Raw genomic sequence first — 14,350 nt, 5'->3', positions numbered from 1 at the left:
GGATGATCCTGAATCACATGCAGGATGCAGCCTATCAGCAGCCAGTCACCCCTGTGATGTCAAAGCTCTATATACTTGGCAGCCATACTGCAGCCAGTCACTTCATTCATTACACTGCAGAGAGATAGGACAGACAGCCGGTGTGTGTGTGTGTTACACAGAAATGCTTTTTCCATCAGCGTTTCATCTCCTAGTCACATCAGCGTTCTGGTGGGCAGAAAGCAGTGCTTTTTTCCACTGAAAAGGATTTTACTGCAGCCATTAACCTCCCAGTCACTTTCTACAGCATTGTATTAGAGAGAGACAGGGAGCTGTGTGTTGCCTCATACATTTCAACAAGCTGCCTCAACTTCATAAACCTTAGCAGAGGAGGCAGGAATAATTTTTCAGTGCAATTCTGTGTCTTTGTTCCACAACCAATCATCTGCTGGTTATAATAGTCTGTAGATGGTATAATACCAAGCAGTGCATTCCTAATAGTCTTTGACAGAGTGCAATTTTGGGTTTAGTACACCGCTTTTGTGTGCTCCAGCACTGTTGTTTACTGCTGGTGTGCAAAAATATTTTTTTTAAGCGTACTGTATTGCATTTTTATGCCCTCATAAGTACATACCACATACCTAGGGACAGAACGTTGATCCAGGGATTTATTCTGACTGCCATATTTGGAGTCGGGAAGGAATTTTTACCTCTAGTATGAGGGTTTTTTTGCCTTCCTCTGGATCAACTCAGTAGGGACTCAGCAGGGATATAGGTTGAACTTGATGGACTCTGGTCTTTTTTCAACCTCATTAACTATGTTACTATGTTACCTACATCTAAGTAGTGTACAATTTTGTAGCTGTTAATCTGTCAAGGGCCTAGATACTATGAAAGTATAGGCAACAGTAATCACCGGCTGATGCGTTACTCCATAAGTGCATACCACATACCTACATTTAAGTAGTGTACAGTTTTGTACCTGTTAATCTGTCAAGGGCCTATATACTGTGAAAGGCCAGGCAAAAGTATTCACCGGCTGGTGTACTAAAATACTTTTTAGGCGTACTGTAGCACATTTTTATGCCCTCATAAGTGCATACTACATACGTACATCTAAGTAGTGTGCTATTTTGTAGCTGTTAAGCTGACAAGTGCCTAGATACTGTGAAAGGACAGCCAAAAGTAATCACCAGCTGGTGTTTTACTGTAGCGCTTTTTTCTGCCCTCATAAGTGCATACCACATACCTACATCTAAGTAGTGTACTATTTTGTAGCTGTTAATCTGTCAAGGGCCTAGATACTGTAAAAGGACAGCCAATGGTACACACCTGCTGCTGTTCTAGACAAATACTGTATTAAGCGTAGTGAAGCATATTGTACTCCCCTCATATATGCAATAAGTATGTCAGGAAAAGTAGTGCCCCGAAGTGCACAGAGGAGTGGCAGAGGCGTAAATTCATCAGGCGCAGGCAGAGGGCACAGCAGAGTAGGGGCATGTGGCAGCGAGAGGTCTGAGCTCCTGGTGTCAGCTAGCAGTCGTGTCTCGACCAGCAACCCAGAAGCTGTGATTGATCGGTTCACTCGGTCATCCACTTCATCCCAAGTGACATCCGACACCCCCAGTCAACAGTTGGTGGGTTCCTCAGACTCAACAATCAGTTGGAATGGCCCTCATGCTGCTGCCACCTCCATGCTCTCTCACTGTGCTGCTCTATGGTTTCCTCATGCTAATGCTACCACCTCCAGGCTCTGTAATTGTGCCGCCATATGATCTCCTCATGCTGATGCTGCCACCTCCAGACTCTCTCATTCTGCTCTATGGTCTCCTTATGCTAATGTTACCACCACCATGCTCTGTCATTGTGCCACCATATGGTCTCTTCATGCGGATGCTACCACCTCCAGGCTCTGTCATTGTGCCGCCATATTGTCTACTCATGCCGATGCTGCCATCTCCAGGCTCTCTAGTTGTGCTGTTCTATGGTCTCCTCATGCTGATGCTACCGCCTCCATGCTCTGTCATTGTACCACCATATGGTCTCCTCATGCTGATGCTACCACCTCCAGGCTCGATCATTGTGCCACCAAATGGTCTCCTTATGCCATGCTGCCACTTTCAGGCTCTCTAATTGTGTTGCTCTATGGTCTCTTCATGCTAATGCTGCCACCTCCAGGCTCTGTAATTGTGCCGCCATATGATCTCCTCATGCTGATGCTGCCACCTCCAGGCTCTCTCATTCTGCTCTATGGTCTCCTTATGCTAATGCTACCACCTCCATGCTCTGTCATTGTGCCACCATATGGTCTCTTCATGCTGATGCTACCACCTCCAGGCTCTGTCATTGTGCCGCCATATGGTCTACTCATGCCGATGCTGCCATCTCCAGGCTCTCTAGTTGTGCTGTTCTATGGTCTCCTCATGCTGATGCTGCCACCTCCAGGATCTCTCATTGTGCTGCTCTATGGTCTCCTCATGCTGATGCTACCGCCTCCATGCTCTGTCATTGTACCACCATATGGTTTCCTCATGCTGATTCTACCACCTCCAGGCTCGGTGATTGTGCCACCAAATGGTCTCCTCATGCCATGCTGCCACTTCCAGGCTCTCTAATTGTGTTGCTCTATGGTCTCTTCATGCTAATGCTGCCACCTCCAGGCTCTGTAATTGTGCCGCTATATGATCACCTCATGCTGATGCTGCCACCTCCAGGCTCTCTCATTCTGCTCTATGGTCTCCTTATGCTAATGCTACCACCTCCATGCTCTGTCATTGTGCCACCATATGGTCTCTTCATGCTGATGCTACCACCTCCAGGCTCTGTCATTGTGTTTGCCATATGGTCTACTCATGCCGATGCGGCCATCTCCAGGCTCTCTAGTTGAGCTGTTCTATGGTCTCCTCATGCTGATGCTGCCACCTCCAGGCTCTCTCATTGTGCTGCTCTATGGTCTCCTCATGCTGATGCTACTGCCTCCATGCTCTGTCATTGTACCACCATATGGTCTCCTCATGCTGATGCTACCACCTCCAAGCTCAGTCATTGTGCCACCAAATGGTCTCCTCATGCCATGCTGCCACTTCCAGGCTCTCTAATTGTGTTGCTCTATGGTCTCTTCATGCTAATGCTGCCACCTCCAATCTTTCTAATTGTGCTGCTCTAGGTTCTCCTCATGCTGATGCTATCACTTCCAGGCTCTCTCATTGTGCTGCCTTGGATACTGCAAAACATAATCAAGGTGCTGGTCCCTAGTTTCAGAAATTCCTCTGCATTAGACCACAAGTAAGTATTGAGGATATGCATTACGTAAAACTTAACTTTTCTTAGGATAAAATATATGGACCTCCAATTTTTTTTTTAAATCTAACAAAAGGAAAGGTGTGCAAAAAACACCACGTGCCACCAATACCACCAAGTATTTAGGCGATGCCAAGACCTCTAAAAGGTGGAAGGGAAACACGTATGGTCCATTGTAACAGGTGGGGGTAAAAACTTCCCTTGTAAGGCCCTACTCTTGCACTATTAATTTCCTTCTTGGCAAGTGTTACTGATCCTAAAAAGGTCAGCCCCACAGAGGAACCTCTCCCTATTTCCAACTAAAAACCATGGGAAATGGCAGTGTTTGTAGGTGGAAATAGGGAGAGGTTCCTGTGTGGGGCCGCCCTTTTTTTTACGACGAGCAACTCTTGCCAAGAAGGGAATTAATAGTGCAAGAGTAGGGCTTTAAAGGGCAAGTTTTTACCCACACCGGTTACAATGGACCATACGTTGTTCCCTTCCACCTTTTAGAGGTCTTTGCATCACACAAATACTTGGTGGTATTGGTGGCGCATTGTGTTTTTTGCACACCTTTCTTTTTGTTAGATTTAAAAAAAAAAAGTTTGGGTCCATATATTTTATCATAAGAAAAATACTTTGACAAAAAATCATTTTCTTTTGCCTACTTGCCTCAGCTACTATTCTGATCCTTCCACCCGCCTGATGCCACATATCTGATGACAAGTTCTCCTTCTTACACCCACCTTCATCACCGGGTACTGGTATTGCCACCCACCGAACCACTCTGTCACCGGGTCACTTTCAGGACTCCTGATACTGCTGCTGCCACCTCCAGGCTGTCTCATTCAGGCTGTCTCTATATGGTCTCCTCAAGGTTCAGCCAACTCCAGGCTGGGCCATTCAGCCACTATATAGTCTCCTCAAGCTTCAGCCAACTCCAGGCTGTGCCATTCAGACACTATATGGTCTCCTCATGCTGTAACAAACTCCAGGCGGTCATTCAGTCACTATATTGTCTCCTCATACTGATGCCAACTTCAGGCTCTGTCATTGTGCCGCCATGTGACATATGACTCCTTGTTAAATTTGATCCTTTGTAACTACACGTCGGGGCCCGAGACATTAAAACTTGGGAGTGTAATCTTAACCGCTTAAGGACCAACACAAGTAAACATGTACGCCCCTGAAAGACCAGGCCTGTTTTTTTAAAATCAGGGACATCTGACTTTATTAGAGAATAACTCTGGTAACATTTTGCTGCATGTAGTTATGATTTTTTCCAGAAGTACGACAAAATCAAACCTATATAAGTAGGGTATCATTTTAATTGTATGGACCTACAGAATAAAGATTAGGTGTCGTTTTTACCGAAAAATTTACAACGTAGAAACGGAAGCCCCCAAAAGTTACAAAACAGCGTTTTGTTTTAAATTTTGTCTCACAATGATTTTTTTTCCCATTTCGCTGTCGGTTTTGGGGCAAAATGACTGATGTCATTACAAAGTAGAATTGGTGGCGCAATAAATAAGCCATCATATGGATTGTTAGGTGCAAATTTGGAAGAGTTATAATTTTTAAAGGCAAGGAGGAAAAACGAAAATGCAAAAACGGAAAAACCCTCGGTCCTTAAGGGGTTAAATTTCTATTTCAAAACCTTAAATTTCTATTTTAAAAAATCAATGTAATCTTTTCAAGACTGAGGCCTTATGGTCGTCGACATCATATAGTAGCTTGTGGAATTACCACAAGAATCCAATGAAACAGGTTGGAGCGATCACAATGAACCATTACTGTTTAAATGAAACATTTGCAGTTTCACGTAAGAGTAAGTGGGAGGGGGGGGCGGGGACTTCTGTGAGGCACGGGCTGGAACAGGTGGTAGCTCAACTCATGGCGAACCTGCCTGCTCAATGCTCATCAGAATGGGTACTCAAAAAGTGTAAATAAATTAAAATTAAATTAAATTAAAATTGCATAAAAAAATCAATTTACTCTCTTCAATTTTGATGCCATATGGTCTCCCTGCTGCCACTTTCAGACGCTCTGCCGCAGTGATTATAATAGCGATGCCTGTAATCTGCATGTCATACTGAATAACAGTATTATTTCACTAACACAGTACACTCCCTATGCATGATAGAACAAAGCAATCTGTTCTACACCCCTATTGAGGTTCTCTGTAGGCCAAAAATAGCTGTTTTTAATACAGATTTGCCACAGATAAATTCGGACCAATTTTTGGGGAAACTTCGGTGAACCGGCTGAATCAAATTTTTCAAAGGTTCGCTCATCTCTAATAGCAAGTATGTTTTTTATTTTATTTTATTTTTTTATGATTAGCTTTTTTATATTTGGAAAAAGGAAAATAGTCCCCATAAGGCACTTGTATGATGAATCATATGATTGCCTATACAAATCATTGCATTACATATGTACTGCTTTGATCTGTTAAATTGTGTCTCTATTGGTACAGTAAGCCATAGACAGGCTGTATCAATAGCAGAATTCTGACAACCACAGATGCCTAGCAAAGACCTCAGGATGCCATTGCAACAGATCAGCTCCCCATGATCGTGTCACAGAATGCCAATCTGAACCACTGTACCATCAATGATGCCCAATAAGGCTCTTTAAATACCACTGTCAGCTTTGAGAGTGGCATTTAAATGGTTAAAAAATCAGCATTATAGATCACATAATGACAGCTATTAGAGGCGACCCTCATCTGCTGAAAGCTGCAAACAGCTGCCATATATGGACTGGCCTCAAATCCTGAGCCCGCTCCATACATCCTGAATGGCCCCATGACGAAAATAAACATCAGTGGTCTTTAAGGGGTTAAACATGCTTATTGTTTATCTATAGTATTTGTATTTCTGATCCTGAGCCCTAAAGAATCCTTGATTTAGTTTTGATGAAATGTGTTGGAACCCTTTTGCTTTTTAATGGATATTAGAAACTTGGAAATATGTTGCTAGAAAAAGACAACCTGGTTTATATTTATATATGTGGCACTAAAATTTTTCCTTAAAAAAAAGTGCATGCAGCTTCATGCACATTTTGGGGTGGGTAACATCCCGAGCCGTTTTTTTATTTTTATTTTTTTTGTGGCTTCACTATTGTTTATGTGCCTGTTGGTGCTGCGCTGTCTGCCTTCCTAACATAAACTCCAGCCTCCGCGCAGTGACACAAGACTCCGCCCACCAATGTCACAAAATGCAGGCTCAAAATTTAACAAAAAAAGCCTCCAGAGTAAGGATATTCATCGTGCGGCACAGTATGTTTTTAATATTTTTTTTATTTATGAGAAGGTTGATGGGTTGTTGCGGGATAGTTGGAGTGCAGCGATTTAGTACCAGTCAGGGTTAGTACCAGTCACCTGATGTGGTACGCCCCCCCTCCCCTCCCCGTCACTCTCTAGCAAGGCTACCGGTAATAAAGGGTTGATAAAGAACTTTGGCTATAAACATAAGGGAAAACTTTTCTGCTTTAAAAAAATGCTTTTGTAAGCGGGTTTCCCGGGATTTGTTTACGTGTGATTTATTTATCAATGTCGTGCGACTATTTGATAAATAGGTCGCATGTAAGCAAAAGTAAGTAAAAAAAATTGTCTTATAAAAGCCATATGTTTGAAAAGAATGATAAATATCCTTCTAAGTCTTTCCTGATATGTTTTCTGCTGAAGACTTCCACCATTTCTATAGCCTGCTTTTGGTAGGTGAGGTCTCCAGAAATGGACACAGTATTCCCGATGTGGTGTCACTAGAGCTCTATACAGTGGAATCACAATCTCCCTCTTCCTACTAGTTATTCAGGTGAAACTCAAAAAATTTGAATATCGTCCTTGTATTTCATTAATGCAACTTAAGAGGAAAGGAAGCATGAAGTGCCCCAAAATCTCCTGGCAGACAGATGCATTGACCCTGGACTTAATAAAGCACAGTGGACCAACACCAGCAGATTACATTTCTCCCCAAATCCTAGTAATTGGGGGGGGGGGGGTTCTTTGGGGTTTTCATGAGCTGTAAGCCATAATCATCACAATTATGACAAATCACAGCTTGAACTATCTTGCTTTGCATATAATAAGTCTCATATATTAGTTTCACCTTTTAAGTTGCAGTACTGAAATAAATGAATTTTGCACAATATTCTAATTTTTTGAGTTTCAACGGTACCTATGACTATGTAGCCAAGCCAACTATTTCACTTGCTCCAAGTTTATAAAGCCTTTATACCTCTCTGTTCTGTCATTTTTATAATAAAACTTCAAGAAACTTTTCTATTCATGTAACTGGTATTATGTCATGTATATATATATATATATATATATATATATATATATATATAAAAAAAAACTCAATGGGGGAGATTTATCATTATTTGTCTTTATAGACACAGATCTACCCCTTTACACTCTTGTCTAATGTACACTCTTGCTCAAAATTCACAAAGGTTGTACACTCCTTTGATAAATCTTGTGCAAATTTGGAAACGCCCCCCATCGCTCTACCGTACACTCCTTCCCTACCTCACAGGAGAAGTGGACGTAGGGATTTTGTTCTATTGCTTTGAGGTCGGATTCCATTGAAGTCTTTTGTCTATCAGCAAAAACGCCAGAAAAACTGTCCCAGTTTTTTCCTGTTTTTTGTCATTTTATCTTGCGTTTTTTTTCTTGCGTTTTTGCTGGTGTGTGGAAACAAAAAAATGTACTAAACTTGTTGTTGTTTTTTTCTTCAAAATTTAGATACGTGAATGTGGAGGACTATGTCAGATTTAGTGAATTGCGACAATGAACAGCGTTTTTTTTAAATGTCAATAAAAGGGTTAACGAGTGCTGTGGGGGAGTGTTTTCTTAAATAATTTTTTTTTTCAATGTGTCGTGTTTTTTATAATTGAATTTTCAGGCTTAGTAGTGGAGGCAGTCTTGTAGACGGAATCCATTACCAAGCCGGGGCTTAGCATTAGCCACAAAATCAATTCATCAGACAGTACAAATCAGACATGACAAATGTAGCCAACAATAATAAAAATGTAGAAAGGGGCCATTTAAATGTAAAAATAATATATTTTTTATGATACATTTTTTACCTTTTTTTTTGTAATGTATTTCAATATTGTGTTTAATAAAGTATGTGTGTATTTAGCTTTTTTCTCTATTTTTTAACATTTTTAGGTAGCGCTACTACTCCCAGCATGGAACAGACTGTTCTATGATGAGAGCTGTAGTACCTGTACTAATAGACTGATCGCCCTGGGTGTCACTCCTGTTACCCGATGCGATTGTCCTTTCTATTGCAGAGATGGAGCGGCTTTCTCCTGCGCTCGCATGTCTGTACTATACTTAGGCCGGCCAGTGATGTGGATAGAATTCACATGATTTATTCATATTTCCCGCAGAGAGCTGTGATTGGCCAGATGGCTGGAACCAATCACAGCTCTCTGCCGGAAATATGAATAATCGGTATATATATACGGCATATACTCATACTACAGTGGGACCAGAGAAGAGCGGCCATCCGCCGCATCTATACATTATACAGGACGATCGCATCGGGTGTCAGAAGTGACACCCGCTGTGCTCTGTCTATTAATGCAGGCACTACAGCTCCCAGCATGGAACAGCGTGTGCTCCATGTTGGGAGCAGTAGTACCTGCAGTTAAGGACAGATCACAGCAGGTGTCACTCCTGACACCAGCTGCAATCGTCCTATCTATTGCAGAGATGCGAGCGCAGGAGAAAGCTGCTTGCATCTGTACATTATACAGGAAGATCGCAGGGGTGTCGCTAATGAAAGAATTTGTTACTTCGAATCGAGTCGAAGTTGGGATTGGGGCCGAATCAAATTGTTCATAAAATTTGGAACGAATTCGACTTTGTCCGATTAGATTCTCTCATTTCTAGTCTAAGCCAAGTGTCAAAAGGTGGGGACAGGCTGCTCAGTGCTACAGCCTGACAAGCCTCCTTGCTTGCCCTCACCTCCAAGCCCCTTTTTGGCAAACATACAGGGCCCTGTACAGCAGTTAAGGAGGGACTTAAAGGCATGTGAGAAGACATGTAGTATACACAGTAGTAACCAAGTTATCTCAATGTGTAGAGCATATATACAACTCCTATACGACAGAGCTCCAGCCTCTCTGTTCAATAGTTCATGATTAGACACACATGTATAGGGTGCAACTCCAGCTGACACGCCGGCAACAGGATTTTAGGTGAGTATACACATGAATGTTCTGACTCACGGTTTAGTAGAAAATATCTTTCTTATTTATTCAAGTATATTCGGGTATTGTCTCGCAGGACATCAGGTTAGCAGCATAATATGCAAGCAGCAAAGGTGGATACAAGCTCTGTGCTCCCTTCAGTCATGGCCCAACGTTTCAGGGACAAGCCCCCTTAGTCATGCGCCAACTAAGGGGGTGACCAATATCAGCTTCAGCAATGATAAGTTTGGTGACCAATATCAGCTTCAGCAATGGTACAGCTTGTTTTAATAACCTAAGGCTGGAATTCCACTTTTTTTTTTTTTTGGGAAAAACGCCCAGAAAAATGCCAATTTTGCCACATGGCGTTTTTTCGGCCAAAAAACGCTGTGGCCAGATGTTAGCTGTAAATCAATGAGAAATTACAAAACTATTTTTACACTTGCTATTTTTCAGTTTGGCGTTTTTTTATCCTTTTGGCATTTTTTCAATCTTTTTGGGCGTTTTTCAGCTCCTTTTCAGCAGTTTTGCTAAATCACAGCATGTTAAGCCTATGGCGTTTTTTTCCCTGAAATCGTGGCATTTTTTTTCCCATAGAAGTCTATGGGAGTAAAAAAAACACCAAGAAAGACACCATGTGGGTTTTAACTTTGGAATTTTTGCAGGCTGTTTTTATCCTTTTTTTTGGACTTTAGCGGAAAAAAAAGATACCTTTTTAATAAAATTTCACAGGGTAGCATTAAAAAAAATAATACTAAAAAAGATACAGTAGTGATGTAGAAAATTGTAGGACAACTGCAGCGTGATTAACACTTATCCCCTATCCACAGGATAAGGGATAAGTGTTTGATTGCGGGGTTTCCGACCGCTGGGACCCCCCACGATCTCCCTAATGGGGCGCCGCCATTAGCGCTCATGGTGAGCGCTAAGGCGCGTAGCATCGACCTAGAGGTTGACGGTGACGCCCAGTCTCCTCCCCATCCCCATACAGTTCTATGGGGGAGACGGGGAGGCACGAACGCTGCCTCCCCGCCTCTCCCATAGAGATGTATGGAGAAGGCGTGCCGGCTGCAGCGTCATGCTGTGGCCGGCATGCCCAATGCACGGGACAGCCGCAGCCCCGTACAGGAGATCACAGGGGGTCCCAGCGGTCGGACCCCCCGCGATCAAACACTTATCCTCTATCCTGTGGATTGGAGATAAGTGTTAATCACGCTGCAGATGTCCTTTAATGAAATTCATCTTTTTTATAACAGAATTTTTATAAATTTTTAAACAGGGATCAATTTATGTGTGCGGGCAGGGGACTAAAAATTTAGCTGACAATAATAAAAATGCAATGTGTGTGTAGTGTGTGTGTTAATTTTTTAGGTAGTACTATTACTCCCAGCATAGAACACACTGTTCCTTGATGGGAATAGTAGTACCTGTACCAATTGCCAGATAGCCCTGGGTCCGTTGCGATCCTTCTGTATAATTTATAGATGCGGCCGGCCAGTCTTCTATGGTCCCCTCCACTCCCGTATATATACCCTTATTCATATTTCCCGCAGAGAGCTGTGATTGGCCAGATGGTGCCAGCCAATCAAAACTCTCTGTGGGAAAAATTAATAGGTGTAGATATACGTCAGTGCTGGGGACCATAGAAGAGCGGCCGACCGCATCTATACATAATACAGGAGGATCACAGCGGGTGTCACAAGTGACATCCGCTGTGATCTTTCCTTAACTGCAGGTACTACTGCAACCAACATGGAGCACACTCTGCCCCATGCTGGGAGCTGTAGTACCTGCATTAATAGACAGATCGTAACAGGTGTCAGAAATTACACTCGCTGCGATCTATCTATTAATGCAAGTACTACAGCTCCCAGCATGGAGCAGAGTGTGCTCCATGTTGGGAGTAGTAGTACCTACAGTTTAGGACAGATCACAGCAAGTGCCACTCCTGACACCAGATGTGATCATTCTATCTGTGGCAGAAATGCGGAGAGGCTCTCTACAACGCTCACATCTCTGCACTAAACTCCAGGCAGCCAGAGATATGAATAGAACATCACTCATTCATGTTTCCCGCAACCATCTGGCCAATCCCCACTCTGGGCAGAAAATATGAATGAGTGATGTGAATTTCTATTCTGGTCAGCCTGGACTATAGAGCAGAGATGCTGTATAGAGCCGTCCCGCATCTCTGCAATAGATAGGACGGTTGCATCAGGAGTCAGGAGTGACACCCAGGGCAATATGTCTATTAGTACAGGTACTACTACTCCCATCATGGAACAGTCTGTTCCATGCTGGGAGTAGTAGTACTACCTAAAAAATAAAAAATAAATAGAGAAAAAAAAGTGAAAAACACACACGTTTTATTAAAAATGTATTAATATTTCATTATTAAAAAAAGAAATTTGTTAAATAAATTTTTTCCCATCCCTACTGCTTCCTTTTTTTTAATGGTACCCAACAAATAAAATAAAAAAATGCCAAAGCAGTATGTGCAGCAAAAATTCCGCTTGGAAATTCTGATGCAGTCCCATTGTTTTCAATAGGATTCTGCTGCACCCTGCACATTGGAAATTACAATTCTGCTCTCCATCAAAAGAGTCTGCTCAGAAATGCATTGCCGTCTATGGAGTCCTAGCGTCGGCAGAACGTGCTATTTGCGGAATGTCCACATGTGTTAAAGGCTAGTATTCCACTTGGTTTATTGAGGGGGTGGGCCGTGGCAACACGAGGGGGCAGAGCCATGACGTCACGATGCTACGGCCCCCGTATCGCCGGTCGTTACGCACAGAGCGAGTTTGCTTTGTGCAGTAAAGATAGAGGGGTGCTGCAGCGGAGATCGCGGGGGTCCCCAGCGGCCGGACCCCCGCGATCTGACATCTTATCCCCTATCCTTTGGATAGTGTTAAGATGCTAGGGGTGGAGTACCCCTTTAAGGTATATATATCCTTTATAAACAGCATAACAGCATATTTTACACCAAAAGTGTTTATGACAATATATACAATAATAACTACGATGATTAAAAACTAGTTACTTTATATGTAAAATATATATATATATTATATTTTTCTTTTATTTTTTCTTTTATTGATATTTGTATTTGAGAATTTTCTTTTGATAATATAGAGATTACCTTGGTAATACCTAGTTGCACAGCAGCTGTGTCTCTGAACTAGTTAAGCAAGTTAGAGGAGTGTCTTAAAGTGGATGTGGGATGGCGAGGCAGAGAACAGAAGAGCTGTTTTTGTGCGGCGATGCCATGTCACAGAGGACACAGGCTACATCTCCTGCCTTCTGCTGCAGCTGTGTCAAGGTACTGTGCACTTTCCCGGCTCTTAAATAATAGGTTATATGTATGTTCCCTCTAATTTAGCTTTCTTATATAGTTTCTAGTCACAATGTTTATGATCATTTTACGGTGACTTCACTTTTCTTCATTTTGTTGTGACATTTTCTGATAGTCACAAATAAGTTGCAAACTGTGTACGCAGCGTTTACTGTAGGTATGTAAGTAGCCGATGACGTTAGCAAAAACCAGGTGGCACTGCTTGCATTTTGTACTTAGATATGGATATTATATAAGATACTTAGAATGTATTTAGAAAAAGAAATATAAAAATTACATAAATCAGTTCATATATCTATCTATCTATCTATCTATATATATATATACACATATATATTATTTATTTAGTTTTTTTCTCCAGTAATTAGTACAGGAGCACCAGATAAACCAAGGGAAATAATGTGAGGTCTCCTTGGTTAGAACAGAAATAAAAAGTAATGGGAATTTCAATGTATCCGACTAGATTATATGATTACAAATGCATTGTATGCAAGAATGTGGTTATGGAGATAGATATAGCAGTGTTTCCCAACCAGAGAAACTCCAGCTGTTGTTAAACTACAACTCCCAGCGTGCCCAGACAGCCTTCGGCTGTCTGGGCACGCTGGGAGTTGTAGTTTTACAACAGCTGGAGGCACCCTGGTTGGGAAACACTGGCTATAGATCAACATGAAGTGAGCGTGTTTCTATTCACATATCTTCTAGCAGGGCTGAATTGTCACTGACTTTTTTCTTTTGTGTACTGTTTCGAAAATGCATCCTGTTCAGAAAAGGAGTCTTTCAGTTGTGCAAAATGGCACACTCAGCTTCAACATAGGTGTGTAGGCATCTCAAACCTATAAGGAAACTGTATTTATACTTACAATCTTGACGGAACTAGTCAAAGAAAAAACAAGTGTAGGTTGAATAAAAGCAGAACATTCTCAAATCAATGATTGTCTAATATTGGAAAAATACTTATTAGAAACCCAACTAAGCCCATTAAATTCAGATCATCATTTCACTGTGTTAACATAATCCAGTAAACCACAAAAAACTGTGTTGTCTTATAGGTAACAGAGTTTTTTGGAGGTTTACTGGTTACATAAAAGCATGGGAAACACTGGTAACGTGTTTCCCATGCTTTTATGTTTTTTTTTTAGTACCTCCATCTTTTATATTTGACGGAGATAGGACCGACTAATTTTTATCCCTACCGAGTGTCGGAGCAAGATATTTTCTTCATTTCAAGTCATTGGAATTAACTGCTCTGCTATCAGATCACTTCTAATTGGAAGGTACTGATTACGATAAAAGATTTTTATTAGGTTGGTAGGGGTCAAGTTATTTCCTAATATATAATTGTGGTCTCACCAAATGTCAGCCATAAACCCATATTGTTGTATATAAAGTGGCCTGCCATAGAAATATACTTTCCTCTATGTAAAGTCTATGTATAGGCATGCTCAGGCTAGTTTTATAGTATATTTAATAAAAAATAAAAAAAACAGTTGATTATATTGTTACAACAACGGATCAGTCCTCAGATCCTAA

At 41.7% G+C, this 14,350-nt stretch overlaps 1 protein-coding gene across 2 annotated transcripts in view; it reads left to right on the top strand.

The window, feature by feature from the left end:
* The window catches only part of PRKCQ (protein kinase C theta), a 257,684-nt gene that overhangs the window by 72,304 nt on the left and 171,030 nt on the right, over positions 1–14,350 (top strand). Inside the window, exon 1 of one of the 2 annotated variants that reach the window (XM_056573243.1) lies at positions 12,724–12,784. The exons of the other annotated variant lie outside the window; for it this stretch is intronic. The gene's annotated coding sequence lies outside the window, so the exon portion shown is untranslated. Of the gene's footprint in view, positions 1–12,723; positions 12,785–14,350 lie in introns of those variants that run through there. 2 annotated transcript variants of the gene reach the window in all.

The sequence above is a fragment of the Hyla sarda genome, chromosome 4, assembly GCF_029499605.1.
Source record: "Hyla sarda isolate aHylSar1 chromosome 4, aHylSar1.hap1, whole genome shotgun sequence".
NCBI classification, from domain to species: Eukaryota; Metazoa; Chordata; class Amphibia; order Anura; family Hylidae; genus Hyla; species Hyla sarda.
The sequence above is the reverse complement of the archived record's forward strand: the minus strand, read 5'-3'. Positions and strand labels throughout refer to the sequence as shown.